General features: G+C 45.9%; 1 long non-coding RNA gene across 1 annotated transcript; it reads right to left on the bottom strand.

The window, feature by feature from the left end:
- Positions 1–2,976: 2,976 nt before the first annotated feature.
- Positions 2,977–14,350, bottom strand: LOC117515088. Its single transcript, XR_004562041.1, has 3 exons — positions 14,341–14,350; positions 11,767–11,771; positions 2,977–3,082 (listed from the first exon to the last, which is right to left on the bottom strand). It is a non-coding gene; the product is annotated as an uncharacterized LOC117515088 (long non-coding RNA).
- Positions 14,351–15,702: the final 1,352 nt, after the last annotated feature.

Raw genomic sequence — 15,702 nt, 5'->3', positions numbered from 1 at the left:
GTTGTCTGCATTCTTCATGATTGAGCAAAGTATTTTTCATTTTGCCTTATCCTGCTTTGACGAGCCACAAGGCTCATGTTGCAGGAATGGAAGGTTTCAGCTGTCACCTTGCTTTGCTATCACCCTGTTGCAGACATGACTCATGTGTAACCTCTCCCGACTGTCCTTGTTTGTTTTTTCTCATGTTGATGAACTAAATAAAAGGCTGGGCCAGAGGAGGAGATTTTAGGAGAGCTTTGAAGCTGAGCACTTACAAGCTGTTTCTTGTTCTCCTCCTCTGCGCAGAGCAAAAAAATATATATATTTGTCTCTCCTGACTGGTTTCTTTTCAGTGTTTGTGCTCATTTCTTTAAAAACAGGGTTCAAACCCAACAGTGCCCTTGGGCAAGGTCCTTAATCCCCTAGTTACTCCCGGTGTGTAGTGGGCGCCATGCATAGCACCAACATGACACTGGGGTGAATGTGAGGCATTGATGTGTAAAGCACTTTGAGCGTCTGATGCAGATGGAAAAGCGCTATATAAATGTAGTCCATTTACCATTTCATTGTGGTCCATTTAAAAATCTAATTACAAAATAGAAGTAATAAAAATATGATAATAATAATAATAATAATAATAGTGTGTATATAATAACAAGGACATACACAATTTATAAATACATTAAGACAGTAAATTAACATTAAAAAATTACATTTAACAGGAAATAAAAAGGATGATTTCCTCTTCTAAAAACTGTTGAGGTCTAAGGTTCTAAAAAAAAAAAATCCTGAACTCACACGCCATTCCAACTCATTATATAAGCTTTGCTTAATTTATTACCACCCTTGAAAAATGTCAGCTACCTATTTTGTAAACACTACCCAATCTAGAGCCCATGGATCCCCACAGGCAACATACTAGTTTATACATTAATAGTGGGAGGTCAAAGCTACACCTGTCCCCCTCCCAAAAAGATTATGCATTTATGACATTTATAAATGCCTTTTCTGCTAAATTTGGGTTTCAAGTAGGAAATGTATAGAAGCCCTGAAATGCTCACATCACCGCGAAGATGGCAACAAAAACTACTCAAATCTGACTCTTTATTCTTTTGAAAAGTATACTTTTGGTTAAAATAAGATGGGCTGACAGCTAAAAGTCAGATTGCATTTGTGTCACTTGCCCCTATGGGCAATTTATTTGTTTTGTATCCTCTGTTAAAAAACAAAACAAAACAAAACAAAACAATCATGATGCAGAAATTGTTGCCTGCAAAACACTGTCCCCAACAGAAATCCTTGGGGAACACCTGTCAACCATGATTATTTTGTACATTCCGTGGACATGCATTCTCTCTATAAGAACATTTTAAACACAGGCACTGAAGTTTCTAAAAAAAAGAGAGACAAATCTTTCATAACTTCAAGATCACAAAAAACTTTTTTTGTCATTTGAATTTAAGTCTGTCATGAGAAACACCATCAAATGTTTTCTGAAAATTTTAAGTAAACATAAAAAAGCAGGTTGTTGTCCATCAATTTACAATACTCGAGTCTTTTTTGGTGTTGTCATTATGAGGTGTTGTGAGTACCCCAGTTAACATGTTTCTGAGGCCACAAGCAGCAATATGTTTTTGAGGCTGTGGTTACTTTTTTGTCTCGCGCGACATGGCAACACTGGCTCTCTTATCCATCCAGGAGTGAGCTGTGGACTATTGATGCTCGTACTGGTAGTTTTTCAACCGTTTTAGAACCATGCTTATTTCAAGTCTTTTCGAAGCTGAAATCTCTCCTATCAAACGTATTTTGCACTTAGAATTAATATTTTAATGTTCCATGAGGCGGAGGGTTAGCGACAGAAGCGCAGCGGTTTGGCGCTGCGGATACGCGCGACTTTTGAAAGTGCGCTGCTGCTGCTGTAAACATGTCGGCTAGCCGGTGTTAGCCTTTACCCGACGATGTTCATCGCTTGGCTGACATGAACGAACCAAAGGTACTTTTTGGGTGAATCGATATTTTCGATGTACTGTTTTATAAAGCATGAGCGGACTGTTTAGTAAGGCTGTGGAGCTCATTTGTTGCTAAACTGTCGTTAGCCAGGTACAGGCTAGCTGTTAGCTAGCTGCTCGGACTGGAATGCATTTAACTAGCGGGGAGCAAACATCACTAATGTAGCTGAACAAAGGAAACTGTTTCCCACGTTTTTCCAAAAGGTAATAACCACGAGTCTATTGAACGAATGTAATTGCTAGATTGCTAAAAGCGTAAAATCATTACAGATCCTGGTTGTTTCTAAATGTGCTTTTTTTTCTCCACGTAGACCTCATATATCAGCATGTCCATAGATTTTGACAGCGCTGCTCTTCAAACGCAACATGATGAGGAAGAGTACGACCAAGAGGACTATGCCAGGGAGCAAGAGGTACGCCAAACGGTGCACAGACAAAAGCTGACAACCTTACTGGAAAAAGAGACTAAAGCTCACAACTTTGGAAACAAATTTACTTCTTATAATGTCAAAATATGGAAATGACACAGTGACAAGTTATGTCAAGTGAATTATTGTACACTACTGGAGGCGTTTATACCACTCACTGTATCATCTGAGCCTGGTGTGATATCTGACTGCACTGAGAAAGTCCTCCATTGATCTGTGACTGGCCACAAAGTCCATGCACAGTGTCTGTAAATGCTTCTGCAACTCCTTGTAAGCTCTTCTCTGCCACTTCTTCATGGGCTGTGTCCCCTGCTGTGCTGAAGGAGCTGGGTCCTCCTGAAGCAGCCCCTCTGCTGCTGTCCAGAAAGAAGGATGGTGGTGACCAATGAGCTGGGAGAAAGAAGTATAGTAAAACTCACCCAAACTGTCATCGTATAAACCGAATATTTGCACTAAATGGACAAAAGCAAAAGTCTCAATGCTTTTGTATGGTTTTCCATATAATAAACACCATATATAATGGATTTTGCGTAACTGATTTTTTCTCGCATTTGAAAACGTTCCATCCAATCGCAATACATTTTCATTAAAAACCCTTTGCATATACCGGACAGAACAGTCTGGACGTGCCTAGTAACAGAGATATGAAATGAAATTCAGCACTTGCTGATTTGAGGAAAGTGGGCACCCAATTTCCATGATTAAAAGACTGGCCTTTATTTTTTCAAAATGTGCTCAGACCCGTTGCCTAAATGAAGCAGGGTGCATGTGCAAACATCATAGTCCATGGAGACTCCTGTATGATTTCATCCATCAACCTGTCCATCACCATTGCAAACAAGCAAGGACTCTAAGCTGACACTTGGTGTAATTCCACCTCCAGCTTGAATGAATCTGTCATTTCTACTGCGCATCTCATCGCTGTCACACTGTCCTTGTACATGGCCTGCGCTATCCTCACATACTACTCTGGGGCGATTCCACATGAGAAGGTAAAAAAAAAGGTTAATTTAAAAATTACTCAAAAATGACTGATGCATTGTGTGCTTAAATACTTAAGCTTCAAAGACCAAATAGATTTTTTCCTCCCAGTCACCAGGAATTGGATATTTTGGGGCAAAATGACAGAATTCTGAATTTTTCTCAAATTCTGAAAAATAAGATTATTGTAACTTTTTGTCCCACATTTTTTAACAGTTAATTGCTGCAGCTTTTTCATTGTTATTAGTTAATAGGGGAGGGCACTGGCTATATCCACCCCACCCCCTGATCATGTGACTTCACTGCATTTGGCAGGAATTGTCATATTCGATTTGGGACCATGTCCCGTACGTCATACAGAAATGTAAAAAAAAAAAATCCCCACATCTCATTTTTCAAGACCAAAGCTTACAACTACAGATTCTCTAACTTTGGCCAATAACTATTCATTTGACATAGCCTTAGTTAATTATTTTAATTAGTTATTGTATAATTGGTTTTTAAAAGATGTCCCGTATGACACATCACACTCTGTCATGGATTTTCAAGTCTTTGCAGAAGCAATTTCTCACCAATTCAAATACACTTGCAAAAGCTAACAGATAACCATGGGTGATGAGTAGGCCAAGCAAGGTAAGCATGCACATAACTGGTACTCATGGTGCTGGTACATGCTAAAAATAAAAGATGCGCAGCAGAAAAACAAGGGAAGCACTTCATAGGACAAAAGCAATGACAGATCCCTCTGTGTGCTGTCTGCTGTGCATCAGTGATTTTTTTAGCACACATGAGCATGATGAGTACCAGTTTTGTGCACCTGTCACACTAGGCCCACTTAAAGTTGCGTCGTGCGCATCATGATGACGCCACGTGGAAGCAACCCAGTGCTCAACACCAGAAGAGCGCGAGGGACGCAAAGGACGAAGTGAATCGGACGCCAGAAATTAAACATGTTTAATTTTTTCTGCGTCGCGCACAGGACGCAGAAATTAAGTGGTTTCAGCGCAAGTCAGAGCAATGCGACGGTACTCAAGATGACTGGTAGCCACACCCTCACAATACAATGTTACCTGATGCCAGTTTATGATTCCTGCTGTGTTCCATTATTCCCGAAGTATAAATAAGGCAGGATTGTTTTTATACCGTGTACACAATGCAGTGAAACTGAGCACAAAAAAAAATGCTGATTGCAGCCTAAGCTGCTGCAGCTCCTCGCTCTTCTCTCACAGCTGTGTTTAAATAAAGTCCATAAAAGTCTTCCTCACAGACTGATTGCCAGAGACAGGACATGTCCACATCCAGTAAAAAAAATCCAGACACCTCCAGTCCACTCACAGATGGTTCGTTCGCACGCACATGTGAACAATAAACAAAAAAACTGGCTGGCTGCCGCAGCTCCGCGCTCTCCCCTCAAACTCTCTCATAATTGTGTTAAATAAAGGACAAAAAAGGACATAAGTCCTGCTCACAGACTGATTGCCAGAGGACATGTCCACATCAACTATAACTCCAGACATCTCCACATTTACACACGGACGTTCGTTGACGTGCGCACGCAGCTCACGGTCATAGGAAGAAAGATAAACTATAACAGAAGTCAGAGCGCAGACCTGCAGCTCAGCACAAGAACATATAAACTAGAAGAGAAATCAGAGTGCACAGTTTGGCTGCAGCCAGACTGTGCACTCTGATTTTTCTGTGCAGAGGACCTGCAGGCTGCGTCCTCACCTCCTTTCTGCCCCCCTGCTGCGCACACCTCCTGCGTTGTGATGACGCTACATGAAGCAACTCGAAGCAGCCCCGTGTGAAAGGAGCTTATGTGTAGCTTTGACATACCATAATACCGGTAGACAATGGAAGTTGAGTTTTTCATAGATTTTTAAAATCTTGTTTGTTGTTCTCATGTTCACATTTTGTCTAAGAATTCAAGTTATAATTATCTGTCTTCTTACCAAAAACAAAGTATTTTCTATTTAAGTTCTAGACCATTGTATTAAAATGTACGTTGCTTGAAAACCTGCTAGGATTGAGGTCTTTGTAGCGTTGTAACATACATGTTAAGTCGTTTGTCCCATACGACACATTCTTATGTCCCGTACGACATACAACCTCAGTTTTTCCACACGTGGTAATAAGATAATTTATCAAGCACAAAATCAGTCACTCAGATATTCTACAGCATATGCTGCAACAACCTTAACTGAAATGACAGATTATAGAACTGTTTTGGGATAAACCGTATCATTTTTCAGAGCGTCTCGTACAACACATTGCCCTGTACTTTTGTAAAGTCTCTGCATTTAATAAAAAAATAGTATTATATGAGAAAAGGTTTCATTTGGCTTCTTTTCAGACTCTAGGGAACAATTCCAGCATGGTTACATGAATCTGTCTCCATTCAGCTCAGACTTTTTGTGTTGAATTTAGTGGAAAGAATTTTATCAGTTTTCTGTGTCCCGTACGACATTTTGATTTTTTTTTTTTTTTTTTTTTTCCCCTTTCGAGGTATTCTGGGGTACCAACCTCCTCTGTTTCCGGTGGTTGAGGGAGAGGTCGGTGTGCCCTCGGTCCAGGCCCACCTACGGAAGTGCCGTCGGGTGTGGCGTGCCGCCCGTTCTGCCTTGCTGAGGGCCCGGATGAGGACGAAGGCCCATGCAGACCGTCGGCGGACCCCGGCCCCTACGTACCGGCCAGGGCAGGCAGTGTGGTTGTCTACTAAGGACATTCCCCTTCAAGTGGACTCCCCTAAGCTGCAGGACCGGTATATCGGTCCGTTTAAAATCATCAAGGTACTCAGTCCAGCCGCAGTGAGGCTTCAGCTTCCGGCCTCACTGCGGATCCATCCCGTTTTCCACGTGTCCCGGATCAAGCCCCATCACACCTCACCCCTCTGTACTCTGGGTCCGGCACCACCTCCTGCCCGGATCATCGATGGCGAGCCGGCTTGGACTGTGCGCCGGCTCTTAGATGTCCGTAGGATGGGCCGGGGCTTCCAGTATTGGTGGACTGGGAGGGGTACGGACCTGAAGAACGCTCCTGGGTGAAGAGGAGCTTCATCCTGGACCCGGCCCTCCTGGCCGATTTCTACCGCCGCCACCCGGACAAGCCTGGTCGGGCGCCAGGAGGCGCCCGTTGAGGGGGGGTCCTGTTGTGTGGGCCGCTGAAGAGGAGGCACTGCTGGCCCACCACACCACCAGAGGGCGCCCTGCCTGGAGTGCGGGCTCCAGGCACCAGAGGGCGCTGCCGCCTCACAGGAGTAGCCGGGGTGACAGCTGACACTCATCACCTATGACAGCTGTCACCACTCATCTGATCAGCATCGGTATATCAGCAAGACGTCATCTCCACCTCTTTGCCGAGATATCGCTTTACCAGGAAGGTAACGTTCTCAGCTGGCTGTGAGATTTTTTCGACAGTAACCTTTTGTGACCTTTTGTGTATCGTATAGCAGACTCTTTTTCCAACAAAGGTGGAGTTGGTTTTCCTGCCGTGTGGATTGCTGGGTGCATACGCGCCCATTTAATTGTTTTTTTTGTTCCTCGCCAGCAGTACCAGGTCCGACACGCGGAGGCAGTGGCCACCTGGGAGTTCAGGACTTGGCGGCTCCAGTATTCCCGGGGTCTGGTGGCGGAGGAAATCGTGTGGTTCCGGTTCTGCTTTGGACAGACGTCTTCTATCTTCGAGCCTGCCCACAACACCTTTTGTGATTTGACCTTTGTCTATTGTTGTAATCTGTTGTGTTTGTTGTGCCCATTCACAACAGTAAAGTGTTGTTATTTGACTTCCTCCATTGTCCGTTCATTTGCGCCCCCTGTTGTGGGTCCGTGTACCTACACTTTCCCAACAGACGACGGCGCGATCCGTGGGAAGTCCTTAAAGCGACAGTATCACCTCAAAATCTCTCATCAGCCGTTAAAATTTTCACCGAAAACCAGCTTAATTTTTGAACCGTGTCCACTTCAATGTGTCTCACAGGTTTAGAAAAAATTTTGATCAAACAACGCGCCAATCTCTCAGCAACTTCTCAAAGGAATTCCGACGAGGGGCTGGACGACTCCTCCCACAAGGAGTGCTCACAGGCAAATGATGTCACCGACAGGCGTGGAAAAACTCACGCATGCGCACGAGGGTTCAAGCATGTCTGATGTAAAAACATATGAATGAAATCCATATAGTTTTTGAAAAAATAAAAAGGACCGTGACTTTATTGACAGACCTCGTATGTCACGTTGTCTCCAGATCTGTGGGAGTGAAGAGAATATGTTCACATTTACGAACACTGTTTAGTCGGAACGTCTGCTATTATCATATTATTCTATGACGTTTCATCACACATAATTGTGTTTGTTTTCCTGTTTATTTGCTAAAATGATTTAATTTTATTCATTGACGTTATGAATGAATATGCAGCTTGAATCACTGTGGAACATTTGAGGACCCTGTTGAAATTAGCGTCCATTCAGTTATCTGTATATGTATTATGTTTATATATATTATATATATTAATTTATTCAGAGTATCATAATCATTATCATCATCAGAATTATTGTTATGATTATTATTAGTATTAGTATTATTATTCTTATTGTTATAAAAATGTACACAAAACAATGGTTGTCATTCCATGTTACTTAATTTCCAAATACAACAAATAACATACAATACAACAACATAAAATACAACAAATATTTTTGGAAGTGTGTGAATTTTTTTTTCTGTCTAACTAGCTACATGGAAACAGATTTATTGGCGGGGAAGGGGAGAGCAGTGGCGGTTCTACAATGAATTACTCCCCGAGCGAGACCCCCTTCAAGCCCCCCCCCAAAAAAACCCCACAAAATATTGCACAAACAGCGATTATTTTATTATTTTATTATTTTATATCATTATTATATTATATTATACTTTATTAATCTGTCTTTCAGGGAGGAACAATTAGCTCTTTATTTATGTGCATATTTGTCTCAACATTTAACTAAATATGTAACTTGATGTTTGTAAATATTCAGCTAAATGTGTAAATACTGAGCATTAATTAATCTAAAAAAGTTACGTTTGACAGAAATGTGACACTGTAGTGTTTTCCTTTTGTCTCCTTAGTTTTTGGTCTTTATCTGTGGGTCAAAAGAAAATTTCAACTGAAATGTTACCAGCATTCCCATGTCAATGAAATCAAATGTGATTCTTTTTCTCCATCAAATAAACCAGTCATTTATGAAGATAAGCCTCATTTTACATGTTTTATCTTTTACATGATAAGCCTCATTATACATACATTCTTCTTCTTATTATTATTATTATTTTGTCAGTGTCTTTGGCCTCCTCGGTCAAATTGAACATGGATTTTACCCTCCTTAAAGTATATAAAACATAAAAAGTAGGTGTCATGTAAGATTTTTTTTTTTTTGGGGGGGGGGGGGGTGCATTTTGTGTCAGACTGGCTTTGCATAAAATTGCAACAAAAAAACAAAAAAACTGCACCCCCCGAAAGGTGTCACATTGCTGAAATTTGCTGTATCTATCAGTATCTGTGCTATGAATGCACTCCTAAAAGCATTTCACGCTGGGACTAACAGAACAATATTTTTTAGTGGGGTGCATTTTACAGCAAGCCTGTCTGTGTCAGGACGGGCAGGTGGCAGGCACCTGAATTGTTTGGACCCAAAATGCAAACTCTCGGACTAAGCTTGGATGTAGAAGAAATCATGGTCTTTAATTCAGGCTCTGGTTCGGTACACAGGTGATCAGTCAGTGAGGCAGAGGCACAAACAGGGTCAGGCAAAAACGCAGTCATGGTTAAGCAGGGTTCAGAGGCACGAGCAGACACAGACATCATGGGCGAGGCAAAGTCAGAAATACAAGGCAGGATCAGTATACACAGCAAAGCAAAAACTGGACTGGAAACAGAGCTGGTAAGTGTACTAAGACAACAAACGAGCAAGGGTGTGGTGGCTGGGTGGAGATTAAATAAGACAGGTGTTAACAAGGTGCACATGAGGAACAATCAAGAAGGGGCGTGGCTAGTGAACGAGGATACTACATTGTGCAAAACAGGGAGGGAGGACAACACAAGGTGGAGTGAAGAAAAGACAAAGATTAGTGAACCGGTGTCAAGAGTGTGACTAAATGAAAACACAAAGCAGACAGAGTTAAAATGAGAGACAGGGACACATGGCAGGTGCAGAGAGAACTTAATCAACTGGCTGTGAGAGATGAAGACAGGAATGCAGGTGCAGGATGTGGAGTGAAACAGAAATAAGTACAAAGCTACAACTGAATATAATATTACTGAATAGGAATCAAACATGAACATGAGGACTAACTAAACAAGAACTGGCAACACGGACTAGAACACGAGACATGGAGCAAAATACTAAAATGACATTAAACACAAACTGACTAAAGAAAACTAGGCAGTAAGACAAACCATAAGAAGAAGTAGCGAACAAACAATAATCAAAACAAATCCTGACATAACAGTACAACAAATATTATAACCAAGAGGAACAAGTGATAAGTAAATAAACAATGACTGAAAACTAGAACAGAACGAAAGGCCAAAGTAAAAAGTAACAAAGAAAACAAAGTGACAAAACAGAGAATAACCATATGATGAAAATGAAATAACTAGTGAATCATAAGAATAAAGTGGCAAGAAAAACATGACAGAATAAAACATGATGAAAATAATTACTAATAAATCAAGGCCGCAGCAGACGGGAAACCATGAAAAGGGGCAAAATAAGGGCTCAGCGCCCTGACCTGGCCCAATCCCTGACAGTCTGCCATCTATTATGTAACTTTAACAGGGATTTCATGTAAATCTTCTTGGATATAATCATAATTTAACAATGACAAAATGGGATGATATAAGTCACAACTGTAAGTTATGCTTGTCAAGAGAAATTGTTGTCCTTCCATCCATCTGTGCGGCAAAACCTTCTGTGTCCTAAAACTCAAGAACAGGAATACTCTCTAAATCAAAATATCTATATTATAACAGCCAAGTGGCCTCTGTGCGTGTGTGTGTACGGCGTGTGTATGTTGTTATTATGGTTCATGTTAGTTTAACAGTGTTGTGTTATTGATTTTTGTGTTTTGTAGTTCAGTTGGTTTAGGCAGCTTAGTTAAGTGTCATGTTGTCATTACCGTGAGTGAAAAGATTATTCCTTGTGATGTGTTCTGCCACCCTCTCTGTTTGTACATGTGTAAAAATTAAAAGCACCTGCTTGCATCATAATGCAGAAAAGACAAAAAGCTCTGCGTGCGTATGACTGGGGACAGCTGGCATTTGCCGTTTAGTATGCTTATGTATTTTGGGTCAAGGATAAACGGCACCAAAATGGAACATTGATAGGACTAATATTTTTGGATATTAGCTAACGTTGCTAATTACATTCTGGATTAACACGCCATTCCAGCAAGGGGTGGTAAATCATCTTTATATTAAAAGCATGAGTGTGTGAGTGAGTGCATGCATGATTTTATTTAGTAAGTAAATGTGTTAAAAACATGGATGACACAAGAAAACACTTATTTCCACGGGGGGAGGTGATGGTCTAGTAGTTAAGCGTTGGGCTTGAGACCAGAGGATCCTTGGTTCAAATCACAGTGTTGTGTGGGCCGCTGAAGAGGAGGTACTGCTGGCCCACCACCACCAGTCGGCGCCCTGCTTGGAGTGCGGGCTTCAAGCATGAGAGGGCGCCGAGACAGAGAGTGACAGCTGTCACTCATTTACACCAGCTGTCACCAATCACCACCGTCCCTACAAAAGCCGGATTATTACTCCACCTCCTCGCCGAGAAATCAGCTACCGTCTAAGGTAACCTTCTCTGCTGTGATTATCGTTGTATCTAACATTGTTCTGTGTGCAGCCGTGTTCCTGTGGGCTCTGTCTGAAGCTGGATTGGCAGATAGTGGGAGGGCGACGTTCTTCGCTTCTCACTCCATCCAGGGACGAGACTAACAGGAGCTGCACGGGTGAAATTGTTTCTGGAGGTGGAGGTTTTCCCTCCTTGAAGATCTGTAGGTGAAGGAGTACTGGGTGTGTGGATACACACTCACCATTGACTGTTTTTCATCTTCTTCCAGCAGTACCAGGGTCTGCAACAGAAGACGGTGACCACCTGGGGACTCAGGACTTGGCGGCTCCGGTGTTCTTCAGGCCGTTGGTGGTGGAAGCTGTGTGGGTCCCGGCTCTTCGATCGCCAGAGGTCTCCTATCTTCGAGCCTGCCCGCACGTCACCTTGTGTTTAATTGGCATTGTATCTTTGTCTGTATCCAGTTGTGCGTTTCACAACATTAAATTGTTACTCTTTGTCTTATCCATTGTCCGTTCATTTGCGCCCCCTGTTGCGGGTCCGTGTTACGACACCTTCCCAACAGGATTTCTCGGCCATTCGTCATGGATCCCGAGGGGCGTCAACCACAGCTTGAACAGCCAATGGGAGAACAAGGAGCGCAGGCGTCAGCAGGAGGTGTGGTAAGTGATCTGCAGCAAATCCTTACCGCTTTCACCGCTCAGTTAAATCTGGTAGCCGAGCAGAATGCAGTCCTCAATCGGAGGGTGGAGGCTCTCACCGCCAGAGTGGAAGCGCGCGACTCGAGCGCTGCTGCAGTGACTCCTCCTGCTGGCTCTGGGCCACAGACAGACGTTCCACTGGCCGTTCAACAAACCCCCCCACCGTCCCCTGAAGCTTACATAAGCCCTCCAGAACCGTACGGAGGCTGTGTCGAAATGTGCGTAGACTTCTTAATGCAGTGTTCGCTCGTTTTTGCACAGCGTCCAGTTATGTACGCATCAGATGCCAGCCGGGTGGCTTATGTGATTAATTTGCTTCGAGGTGAGGCACGCGCCTGGGCTATGGCGCTTTGGGAACAGAATTCGTGGCTCCTGACGTCATACGCTGGGTTTGTACGGGAATTCAAACAGGTGTTTGATCATCCCAACAGAGGCGAGACCGCCTCGAGCGTGCTGCTGTCAATGAGACAGGGGCGCCGGAGCGCAGCTGATTATGCAGTCGACTTCCGCATCGCGGCTGCGAGGACCGGCTGGAATAATGTTGCGCTCCGCGTCGCCTTCGTAAACGGACTGTCTCCGGTCCTGAAGGAGCATCTGCTGGCTAAGGAGGAACCGCAAGATTTCGACGGGCTTATCAATTTGGTTATACGCTTAGACAACCGGTTGAATGAACACCGTCGGGAGCAGGCCGGGGGGCGTGGTCGGGCTCAAGCCGTCCCTCTTTCCTCCGGGTCCGAAAGGGTGTCGTCGTCCCCACGTTCCACTGCCAGAGGGCTCCGTGTGGCTACAGCTCCCCCTGCTGACGAAGCTATGGACACGAGCAGGGCCAAATTAAAATCAAATATCAGACAAAGGAGGCTGGCCCACGGGGAGTGTTTTTTCTGTGGCTCTTGTGAGCACAGGTTAAAAGACTGCCCCAAACGATCAAACTCCAACGCCCATCCTTAGGAACTGGGTTAAGGGTGGGCCATAATATGTACACGGGGAAAACCCATAAATCAGCACGAATCCCAGTAACAATCCTGAGTGGGGATTTAACCCTTCACGCCCCAGCACTGGTAGACACGGGGTCAGAAGGGAATCTGCTGGATAGCAGATGGGCCAGGGAAGTAGGGCTTCCTCTGGTGGCTCTGCCTTCACCATTGAAGGTGCGAGCACTAGATGGCACTCTACTCCCATTAATTACACATCAGACACAGCCCGTGACCTTGGTTGTGTCTGGGAATCACAGGGAGGAGATTGTGTTTTTTGTGACACCTTCTACTTCACGAGTGATTCTGGGATTTCTTTGGATGGTGAAGCACAATCCCCGGATTGATTGGCCGTCTGGGGTGGTGACGCAGTGGAGCGAAACCTGCCACCGGGAGTGTCTTGGATCCCTCGGTTCCACCCGGAATCACAGCTAAAGAGGAGGTCAAAGTCCCCCCCAATCTGACGGCGGTGCCCGAGGTGTACCACGATCTTGCTGATCTTCAGCAAAGATCTGGCACTCACTCTTCCCCCACACCGACCGTACGATTGTGCCATCGATTTGATCCCGGCGCTGAGTACCCGTCCAGTAGATTGTACAACCTCTCACGTCCGGAACGCGAATCGATGGAGACCTACATCCGGGACTCCTTAGCCACCGGGTTGATTCGGAACTCCACCTCCCCGATGGGTGCGGGTTTCTTTTTTGTGGGTAAAAAATACGGCGGACTCCGTCCATGCATTGACTACAGAGGGCTGAACGAGATTACGGTTCGCAATCGATACCCATTGCCCCTGTTGGATTCGGTGTTCACGCCCCTGCATGGAGCCAAAATGTTCACCAAACTAGATCTTAGGAATGCGTACCACTGGTTCGGATCCGGAAGGGAGACGAATGGAACACGGCATTTAACACCCCGTTAGGTCATTTTGAGTACCTGGTCATGCTGTTCGGCCTCACTAATGCCCCCGCGACGTTCCAAGCATTGGTTAATGACGTCCTGCGGGACTTCCTGCACCGGTTTGTCTTCGTAATCTGGATGATATACTCATCTTTTCTCCGGACCCTGAGACTCATGTCCAGCATGTACGTCAGGTCCTGCAACGGTTACTAGAAAACCGGTTGTTTGTGAAGGGCGAGAGTGTGAGTTCCACCGCACTTCTTGTCCTTCCTGGGGTTCATCATCTCCTCCAACTCCGTTGCCCCGGATCCAGCCAAGGTTGCGGCGGGTGAGAATTGGCCCCAACCAACAAGCCGTATGAAGCTGCAACAGTTCCTTGGCTTTGCAATTTCTACGGAGGTTCATTAAAGTTACAGTCAGGTTGTTAGCCCCTGACTGCCCTGACCTCCACTAAAGTACCCTTCACCTGGTCGGATCGGTGCCGAAGCCGCGTTTAGGGAGTGGAAATGCCGGTTTTCGTCTGCACCAGTTGTGGTGCAGCCTGATCCTACTCGCCAGTTCATAGTGGAGGTGGACGCCTCTGACTCAGGGATAGGAGCCGTTCTGTCCCAGAGTGGGAGCCAACAAGGTTTCTCCATCCATGTGCCCTACTTTTCCTGCAGGTTGACCCCGTCTGACGCAACTATGACGTGGGCAATCGGGAACTCCTTGCGTGAGGAGGCTCTGGAAGAGTGGAGACACCTGTTGGAGGGCAGCTAACGGTGCCTTTCACGGACCATCAAACCTGGAGTACATCCGGACCACACAAGCGGCTGAACCCCAGGCAAGCCCGCTGGTCCCTGTTCTTCGACGCTTTGACTTCCGATCACCTACCGTCCCGGGACTAGGAACCAATGATCCGACGCACTGTCCCGGGTCCACGAAGAGGAAGCCAAGGCCGAGTTGTCAGACCCCATCGAGACCATCGTTCCCAAGTCCACTGTCGTGGCCACCCTCACATGGGACGTGGACAAGACCATCCGGGAGGCCCTGGCAAGGAACCCGGACCCGGGGAACGGTCCTAAGAACAGACTCTACGTCCCACCAGAAGCCAGGGCTGCCGTCTTGGACTTCTGCCACGGATCCAAGCTCTCCTGTCATCCCGGAGTGCGTAGGACCGTGGCAGTGGTCCAGCAGCGCTTCTGGTGGGCGTCACTGGAAGCCGACGTCCGGGACTATGTCCAGGCCTGTACCATCTGTGCTAGGGGCAAGGCGGATCATCATAAGATCAGGGGCCTCCTCCAGCCCTGCCTGTGCCTCATCGCCCCTGGTCTCACATCGGCCTGGACTTCGTCACGGGCCTCCCGCCGTCCCAGGGCACACCGTCATCCTCACGATAGTGGCCCGGTTCTCCAAGGCGGCCCACTTCGTGGCCCTCCCGAAGCTCCCGACGGCCCAGGAGACAGCAGACCTCCTGGTCCACCACGTCGTGCGTCTGCATGGGATACCATCGGACATCATTTCGGATTGTGGTCCCCAGTTCTCCTCGCAAGTCTGGAGGAGTTTTTGTAAGGAACTGGGGGGCCACCGTGAGTCTCTCGTCCGGGTATCACCCACAGACGAACGGCCAGGCAGAGCGGGCGAACCAGGAGTTGGAACAGGCCCTCCGCTGCGTAACATCCGCGCATCCGGCGGCTTGGAGTGACCATCTGGCCTGGATCGAGTACGCCCACAATAGCCAAGTCTCATCTGCTTCCAGCCTCTCCCCTTTTGAAGCGTGTTTGGGGTATCAGCCCCCATTGTTCCCACTTGTGGAGGGAGAGGTCGGGGTCCCCTCGGTCCAGCCCACCTGCGGAGGTGCCAGCCGGGTGTGGCGGACCGCCCGTTCTGCCCTGTTGCAGGCCCGGACGAGGGCTAAGGCCCATGCAGATCGC

The sequence above is a fragment of the Thalassophryne amazonica genome, chromosome 8, assembly GCF_902500255.1.
Source record: "Thalassophryne amazonica chromosome 8, fThaAma1.1, whole genome shotgun sequence".
Taxonomy (NCBI): Eukaryota; Metazoa; Chordata; class Actinopteri; order Batrachoidiformes; family Batrachoididae; genus Thalassophryne; species Thalassophryne amazonica.
Note: the sequence above shows the minus strand (reverse complement) of the source record. Positions and strands in the feature narration are given on the sequence as shown.